A 9,519-nucleotide genomic window follows, 5' to 3' on the forward strand; every position below is an offset into this window, starting at 1 on the left:
CTAATGTAGTTAGTGTTCTGAACTGCGTTTCAGGTTTTAAGCTAAGGCTCGTTCCTTTACGATGGGGGCAAGGAATCAGTTACTAATTCAGCTCATTGGCATGTGCTTAAAGGAGTTCTCCATAGCCAAACATGAATTTCTGTATAATGATAATTTTCAGGACATGCTCATAAGTATGTATGTGAAACAAGGAGAGAATAGAATTTTCTTTACATACAAACTTCTGTGTTGTTAACCTTCTTTCTTCAGGGAAAAGAGAGATCTTGGGATTGATGTCTATTCTTAGAAAACTACTGTGCGTAGCAAGACTCCTGAAAATATAGAGCTTGTGTGCAGTGTGTTTATTTTGTTTTTCTTTTTCACTAAATACTTTATTATTACTAATGAAAGAAAGATACTTATTGTTATTGTACATTTTACTGTTTCATTTTGAAGAAATTTATTTTTCTAAAGCTTAAAAAATGAAATCTTTAAAAGATTATTTTCATGGACTAGGAAATATAATTTTGAAGTAATAATGGTTCCAAACTAGATGTAATATATGGCTCCTAAGTTTTATATTATAAAGTATTTCTAGTGTCCTACTTACTTTAATGTTTATGAATATATTATGTTCTAGAAGCCACTTATATTGACTTCAATATACTTGTTAAAAAGCTGAGCTGGGACTGAGCTTGATGGTCCATGCCTTCAGTCTCAGCACTCAGAAGGCAGAGACAGGCCAATCTCTGTGAGTTTGAGGCGAGCCTGACTTACACAGTGAATTCCAGGCCAGCTGAGGCTACAAAGTAAGACATTGTCCTTTCTGCTCATCCACAGAAAAGAGCTAAGCCCAGTAAAGTTTGGCTTTTATCCAAGTCATATTTGGTGGCCAGTGGCAGAAGTTGTATGAAAAGTGATTTCTCTTTATTTTAAGACAGGGTCTCTTCATGTCACCTAGGATGTCAGAGAAATCGCTAGATATCCATTTGCCCAGGCTGGCTTCAAAATTGCTACCCTTCTGCTTTAGAATCCTGGGTGCTAGAATTGTAGGAGTATGTCATAATGCCAGATAAAATAATACTGTTTTAACACTCATACTCGGAAAATAATCAAAATTAAGTATAAAATATGTGTAAAAATTTGTTCTTTTTAGTCTTTCTAAGTATATGAGTTTTGACAAATGTGCAATCATGTAACCAGGATTTCGTTAACACCCTTGTGCCTTTTTCACTAATGTTTTAGTTTTGGATTTTGCCTTTATTTAGGTCCTGGTCCATTGAGTCAAGTTTTGCATAGCATGTGAGAAGGAGTGAATGCAATTTGTTTTGATTTTCTTCTCTAATCCTTTCTTTCTTTTTTCCCTTGAATATCTAGTTACTTGAGTATCATTTATTGAATTGCCTTTGTTGGAAATCAGTTCTCTTTCTCTCTCTCTCTCTCTCTCTCTCTCTCTCTCTCTCTCTCTCTCTCTCTCTCTCTCATTATATTATATATATAATGCCTGAACTTTTTTTTCATTTCCTTGATATAAATGTCTACAAATCTTACAAATTTTAAATTAGTGTGGTTAAGACATAGCACTGTTATCAGTATTTCTCTACTTATCTAATTAGTGACATGGAAAAAATACAAAGAAAGGCTGAAGAAATGGCTCAGTGGATAAAGCAATTGCTGCCAAGCCTGACTGATGACCTGAGTTCAATCCCCAGGGCCCACAGGGTGGAAGGAGAGAAGAAAGTCCTGCAAGTTTTCTCCTGACTCCCACACATGCTCTGTGGTGAGTGCGTGATGCCATACCACAAATAATAAATAAATAAATGTAAAAAATTAAGGTGAAAAGCAACTCTATATATTTTCTGTATGTATTTTACTTTTAAAAATACCTTAAGCAACCATAATTCATTGACATTTATATCTCAGAGCTAAAATAATGAGATTATACTTGGATTAACACCTTCCATACCTTTTTAAAAAACACCTTCTGTACTTATATCCTAAAACTAATTATGTTGCCAGAATAATGAAATGAAATGTTAACATGTTTAAACTTGTCATCTGAAAACCTTTCTGATATCACAGTGAAATTATTTATGCCATCTTTGTCATACATTGTCACAGTTCCATAATTAAATATCAGTTTCTAGAAAAATCTGTTTCAACATTAAGAATATTTAAGAATAAAACATAACTGAGAGAGTAGAGATGTATCTTTGAACTTCTGATAAATGATTTTTTGTTTCTATCTTTGTTGTCTAAATGAGTTTGAGTTGCAAAAATGTGCATCAAGATTAGAGGGACTCCTACTTCTCCCTTGCCTATATCTGAAGCATTTTTTCTTTGTGGTTTTTGACAAGACCTGTATTATACCAGGTGCTTGACTTGCTGTCTTAGTTAAGGCTTCTATTGCTGAGAAGAGAAACCATGACCATAGCAACTCTTATAAAGGAAAACATTTAATTGAGGTGGTGGAGTACAGTTTTAGATGTTTAGTCCATTATCATGGTGGCTGGGAGCATGGTGTCATGCAGGCAGACATGGTGCTGGAGAAGTAGCAGAGAATTCTACGTCTTGATCTGAAGGCAATAGGAAGTGGTCTGTCTCACTGGGCATGAGTTGAGCATAAATGAGACCTCAAAGCCCACCTCCACAGTGACACACTTCCTCCAACAAGACCACACCTACTCAACAAGCCACACCTCTTAATAGTGTCATTCTCTTTGGGGGCCATTTTCTTTCAAACCACCACAGCTCTAAACTAATTCCTACCTCATGCTGTACTTAGCTATAGATAGATTTTTGTCTCTATTGTTGTTGGTAGTGCAGAGAGCTAGGGATAGAGCACCGCTACTATACACTGGGGTTTTCCTTATACTGCCAAAGGTTCTCAATCACTCTGGACATCACCATAACTGAGGGAAGAAAAGATATGGGAGGTTTTCTGTTCCCTTCTCCAGCGACTCTTATCTTTAAACTATTATTGGGTGGCAACATAAGCTACCATTTTTTATGGCCTTGAAAACCTTCATCTCTGCCTTGACAAAACGAACATAATTTTATATAGTTTCTTTTGTAGTTTCTGGCATTTCACACTTTTCTCAGATAAAAAAGATACTTAAATGTATTGATTTTTAATGCCTTTTTTAAAAAATCTAAGCACAGAAGATGTGTCTTGTTATGAAAATGCTGAATGGTGGAATGGAGAAGGGTAATATAATCTGAAGTCACTCTAACAGATCTAATGACATAGAACAGCAGTTCTCAACCTGTGAGTGCCAACCCCTTTGGGAGTCCAATTGATCCTTTCACCGGGGTTGCAAATCAGATATCTTTTATATCAGATATTTATATTATGATTCCTAAGAGTAGCAAAATGACAGTTATGAAGTAACAAAATAATTTTATACTTGGGGGTCACCACAACATGAAGAACTGTATTAAAGGGTTGCAGCATTAGCAATGTTGAGAAGTATTGACATAGAATCTTATGAACACCACAAAAATAAGGTAGGATCAGGAGTTCAGTTTAATTATGTTGTATACTCACAGACATTTCCACAAATATTCCAAAAGTACTGTAAGCAAATTAAATGTCATTAAATTAACCATTTTTTTTTTAAATCTACAGCTGTCACCAAATCTATACCAACATTGTAATTTGTAAGCCACTAACCAGTAGCTTGGGTTTTTCTGAATAAAAGAAAAACACAAGGGAAGGAATCCCTATTCAGTAATATATTATGAACTATTTTGTTACCCCTGGGGAATGGAAAGGACACCTTCTCAAAACTGGTTTCTGATGTTGATATTAGTGACACTACACACACACCAAGAAAGTATAAAAAACTTTATTACTTACATAATTAGTTCTGGAGAAAGCAGAGCAGTTGTTCCAAGCAAATCTGAAATGGCTCAAGAAAAGCAGGAAAGGAGTGTCTAGGTTTTTCTCAGCTTGTCCGGGTGTGGGCAAAGGGATAGAGAAGGGAAAACTCAAATGCAGATAAAAGTCAAAAGTAAAAAACTAGTAGTCTCTCTTTTTCTGAGCAGTCTCATTTATGTATCTATAGGCTCCTCTAATGGTGAGAGATGAGAAAAAGATTCACTCCTTCATAGGTGAGTTAGTACTCAAATACATTTACATAGTTGCTAATAGCCAGAAATAATCAACTAACTACCTTAAAAATACTCATGCCAGTAACTCACAAGATCGTGATGTGGGTATTCACCACACTCAGCCTGAGATATCTGGGCAGCTCAGACGTTTATGTTGAGACAGATTGTAAATGATTCTCACCATATGGGTGCATGATGACCTTATACTCTTCTAATAGTAATGCCTCAGTCTTCTGAGTTTCTCTATTACATGGTGATTTAGTTACTAATGTTCTATGAATCAGATGTCAGCAGTGCATTTATTTCTAGAATACAGAGTATCAAAGCTTTGATAAACTGGGGCTATTTTCCTTTGTGAAAATTCTATTTGCTGATATATGATTTTCTCATTTCCTCCTGAAATCACTCCGTCATTGTCAGTAATTTCATTCTATTTCTTTAGGCAGCAGTTACTGCTCTTAACTGCTTGCTTTTCAGATTTTCTGTCTTTCTTGGTAACCACTTTCAACAGTACAAACTGACATAATAGAGATTTTTTTCCTATAGATATATCTGCTTTTGTGGAAAGTGTAAATGGCCATGTGAGTTCAGTATTTTTTTCACTTAGATAAGATATATGTGCATGTGCATGTGTGTGAATATATTCAGTTGAGATAAATTTGGCTCATTACTTATATTTCACCACTTAGTGCTATACAATGTTTGCATTCTGTGTAAGGTTTCATATACAGATTCTTGAGTTATAAATTCTTTTTGTAGTTTTTTGTTTTAAAAGATTAGCTGTCTGTTTTTTGTTTTATACTGTATCTTTTAAAATCCTATCTACAAAAGTTTGCTTTCTTTTTCAAAGCATTAATCAAGCACATTTCACAATAAAAATTTTGTGTTCTCTTTATCAGAATTCTAAACCAGAAATTTCTGACAATTCAACAGAAATTTCACACTTCAATTAAGTTCATGGAATGAAAGGATATTTTGCTGGAAGTATTTGGTAAAAATGAAAATGATGATGTAGATACTTCAAAAATTAAAAATAAGGGGCTGGATAAATGACTCATCAGTTAAGAGTCCTTATTGGTGTTCCAGAGGATCTGAGTTTGGTTTCTAGTACCCCCACACCAGGTGCTCACAAATACCTGTAACTCCAGCTCCAACTCTGGCCTCCACAAGCACCTGCTCTCACTTCTGTACACACACACACACACATACACACACACACACACACACACACACAATTAAAAAAAATTTAAAAAAGGAAAAATAACCACTGGTCCAATTTTGGAAAGAGGCAATTTGTCATGTAAAATGAAGGTAATAATCTAATAATAATATTGTTTGTTCAGTGTACTTAAAACCAGAACTCAAAAGTAAAATGTAAAGAGATTATAGATTTGCTTTATATGTCAAATAGAATCAAATAAGCAAACTCAAAATTCAGAAAATTTTCAGCAAGCACTAGTATGTAAAACCTTGCAGCATGACACAGCTAATTTCATGTTTGTAGCATATCAAAATTTCTGTTAATATATCAATATTGCAGGGCGTTTACACACCAACCCCACAGCTCCCCAGAGTTTTCTTGAGTGTGAGCAGCAGGAAATATTAGATAGAAGAATTTATTGCGGAGAATCTTGCGGAGATAAACAAAACAGATAGAAAATAATGGATAGCCTCAAGAGGGCCTGGAACCTATTCCAACGGGCCCTGACTGTCTCTGCCCCAGGGTATTTATAGAGACACCGAGGGGTAGAGCAAAAGACCTCTTCCCCCAGCACAGCCAAGTGCAGACCATCTCAGACACCTGCACTCAGGCCCGTGGTCCTAATCATCCTCTATGCGGACCTGCTGGGTAAAGCCACGAGGAACCCTAAAATGGGCTCCCACACAGCATAGTGACTATTGAAAGCGAAATATGTCTTCTTATAAAAATAAACATAATACATTGATGAAACAGTGCTATCAAAGTGTAAAACTGATATTAACAGCCATAGTTTCCAAGAAAAGATGCTAAAATACTAAACCTTAATCACCTTCTTTGCAGAGTGGACATATCAGTCTTATAAAATATTAAACTTTAATAGTTATGATCCTCCAACATTGCCATTTAGTGTTCTAAGTTCTTAAAATTATATGGTTACATCAAATACTGTTATTGTGTCTAACACTATAATGTTTCTATTGTCCTGTAAGAGATGTGAATGAATTATGAAGACTTGCTCTAGGCTGCTCTTTAGTAGTTATTCTCAAGTGATTCAGATTTATGCATGGAATTGCATGGTACTCTAATGCATCTAGAAATACTGGTCCTGGGAATAGCGTGATGCTTATATGTTTCTAGAGTATAGAATTTATACCACAGAGACTATAAAACTTCATGACAATTAATTTGATAATTAATTTTTATATCAACTTGGCTAGACCACAGTGCCAAGTTGTTTAGTCAAACATCAGTCTAGGTGTTACTATGAAGGCATTATTTAGAAGCAATTAACATTTAAATCAGTATACATGAATTCAAACATGTTACTCTCCATAATTCAGGTGAGCTTCATTGAGTCAGCTGACAGTCTTAAAAGTAAAGATTGCAGTCTCTAGGGAATGGGATTCTGCCTTGTAGATATCAGATTTTCTAACTCCTAAAGTCATATTGACCAGGTCCTGTATATATTGTCAACTTTACATATACATGAACTTCACATTTGTATCTTTAACCATAGACCAAAATTATTTTCTAAAATTGTATGGAATGTGTATAGACATCTGTTATTATTCTTTAAATGATACAGTATAATGGATATTTAGATTGTATAACTTTATATATGATATAGATAACAGATAATTCAAACTATTTGAGATAGGGGACTGGTGGTGCAGCTCAGAGGTAGAGTTCTTCCTTAACATACATAAGGCTAAGAGTTTAATATCCAGCACCTCAAAGACCACAATAACAAAAAATAAAGCACTTAGGAAAAATATAGACTCTTTGTATATGATATTTCATGTAAGAAATGAGCATAGCAACAGATTTTTATATCCATGAGTGACTGTCCTACAACCAGTCCTTTATAGATCTCAAGGGCTGTGTATACATCTCTTTTTTCATTGTGGTTCTGTTTCTATCAAGAACCCTCACTAACACACCTTTTAATTTTAAAATTAATACTCTAAATTATAGGCTCCAATTTCCATTGTGGTATTAATTCACAATGGTTTTAATCTAAAATACCCTCCACCTTTTCATCTAAAGAACATTTTAGAAGTTGATTGCTTGAAGTTCTATTTCTCCATGAACCATTCTTTCTGTGTTTGGTATCTTTTGGATATAATGCTATCACTGAAGTTGAAAGATAGACTTTTGTGAGCATGCAGTGAAAATAAATGAAGGAATGTTATGACATTAATTATCTACCAGAAAATACAGAGATAAACCCATTGTGAGACTTCCTCATACTTTGTACATATACCTTCCTTCACGTACCACAAGACACAAGACACAAAGTGACTATTCCTGATATACGAGGACTGAGATGCAGGACAAATTATTCTGCTTATTTCCTATTTACTTAGCCTTTCACTCCAGCATATTTTTCTAGTGAAAATCTGCCTAATCCAGAGAGAAAAATAGGCCAACAGAAGGATTATATGGTCTGATACATGTATGGAAATGAGAAAAGGCAGCTGTAGTAGCTCTGGTGGAAGCAGTGATGACAATATTGCAGGTCACAAGGCTTCCAACCAGTGCAATATCATGTTTATTTTGCTCACTTTTCTGCTAACGTTTTTTCTTCACTTTTCCCCTTTAATCTAAAAACAACTTTTGCTTGTTAGCAATAGTAGTGTCCATTCTGTATTTCATTTGATTTAACTTTATTATTTTGGACTCTGATAATTTATTATTAATTAATCAGCAATTAATTTTAGCTGATTATTGTCTTATTTTATAGCTTACATTTACCATCTTTAGAACAATATTGGAAATAATATGCTTTTGTAAATGTTGCCTAGATGCTGGCTAGGAAAGTAAGTTCAATTTTTAAATTTAATAGCATTATTTTTAAATTTTACTTATTATTTTATGTGTGTAAGTGTTTTGTCTGCATGTGTTTCTGTGCACTATGTGCATGCCTGCTGTTCATGAAGACAAGAAGAGAGCATTGAATTCCCTGGAACTAGAGTTACAGAAGCTTGTGAGCTTCCATGTGGGTACTGTGACTTGACTTGGTTCTCTGGAAAAGCAGCAGGTGCTCTTAACCACTGAGCTACCTCTCCAGCCTGAAAGGCATGATACATTTCTAAGTCAGCCTTAAACATTGCATTATTTAGGTTTTAGTGCTTCTGGCTTGTATTAGAAGAAACATATCAGAGTAATCTAGAGGGTGTATATCCAGTTCACCCCTCTTCCATATATTACTATTCTCATCCAGTGGTCCTCATGAGATTCTAGCTCCTTTTTTTGTTGAGAACAGTATTGTCTTTGCCCTGGACACTGTGAGACTGTTAGCTGATTAGAACAGAGCTGAGTCAGTTCCCAGTAACCGTCTTCAGCAGAGAAGTTAAACATTTCTGGAATGTATTCTGCCCTAGAGACTTGTAAAGAAATACAAAGATTTTCTAGCCTTCCCTTGGTGGGGACTTTGTTTTGAAAGATCCTGCCAGCTCCAAAGCTTTCTGCAGGATCTAAGGTGTTCAGTGCACCTGCAGCATGGTTTGGGTTCCCTTTGTACCCGTCCAGTTTTCACCATTCCCTCACAAGTATTAATTTTAAGAGTGCAACCAATAAATTTCTTGCAGGCAGTAGCTTTCTCAGAGTCTCTTTTCAAGAAACCTGACCCATAAGAGTTACCTTTTGTTTATTTGATCTGCCAGCAACAATCATTAAAAGATGATTTTCCTTCTGCCTGTTCTGCCTCCTACCACCACTGCTCATATAAAAATGTGGTAATTTTTGTTCTTGTTGTTGTTGTTATCTAGGTTTTATTCATAATCATAAGCAGCTCTGCAATCCAGCTAGACTTAGAAGGGAATGAGTACTCTTCTCAGCTACAGAAGAAATGGTCTGGTTGTTGAGATGAACACAAGTCAGAATATTAAGGGGTAATCTTGCTAGTTTGGGCTATTCCTAGACTTCAAATGTTCCATGTCTCCTATAAGACTCTCGCTATCTTTTATGTTCCCAAAGTTCATGTGCTTGCTTGTTAGTGCAGATGACAAACTGGCCAGCGTTTGTGTTCTTTTTAGCATTTGCCACGGACAAAATGCTGGTATGCGCTGGTTGAAATTTTCATCATAGATGGACTTGCTTGTTATGATATGTAAAGTCACCACCCTGGCATATGGATCCTGTAATAATTCTATGAAAGGAGGAGCCCTTATAACCAACTCCCCTTTCTTCAGTGTTTAGAGAACAAAACTTCTCTTCTATCTTTG

The 9,519-nt window shown here is 35.3% G+C and overlaps 1 long non-coding RNA gene across 2 annotated transcripts in view; it reads left to right on the forward strand.

Annotated features, from left to right (window-relative positions):
- The first annotated feature begins 245 nt into the window (after positions 1 to 245).
- Positions 246 to 9,519, forward strand: part of LOC107402159 (uncharacterized) — a 48,470-nt gene continuing 39,196 nt past the window's right edge. Inside the window, exon 1 of one of the 2 annotated variants that reach the window (XR_013050819.1) lies at positions 246 to 9,186. This is a non-coding gene — a long non-coding RNA (uncharacterized LOC107402159). The remainder of the gene's footprint in view (positions 9,187 to 9,519) is intronic. The other variant, XR_013050820.1, reaches the window with a different exon arrangement.

The sequence above is a fragment of the Peromyscus maniculatus genome, chromosome 4 (assembly GCF_049852395.1).
Source record: "Peromyscus maniculatus bairdii isolate BWxNUB_F1_BW_parent chromosome 4, HU_Pman_BW_mat_3.1, whole genome shotgun sequence".
In the NCBI taxonomy this organism is placed as follows: Eukaryota; Metazoa; Chordata; class Mammalia; order Rodentia; family Cricetidae; genus Peromyscus; species Peromyscus maniculatus.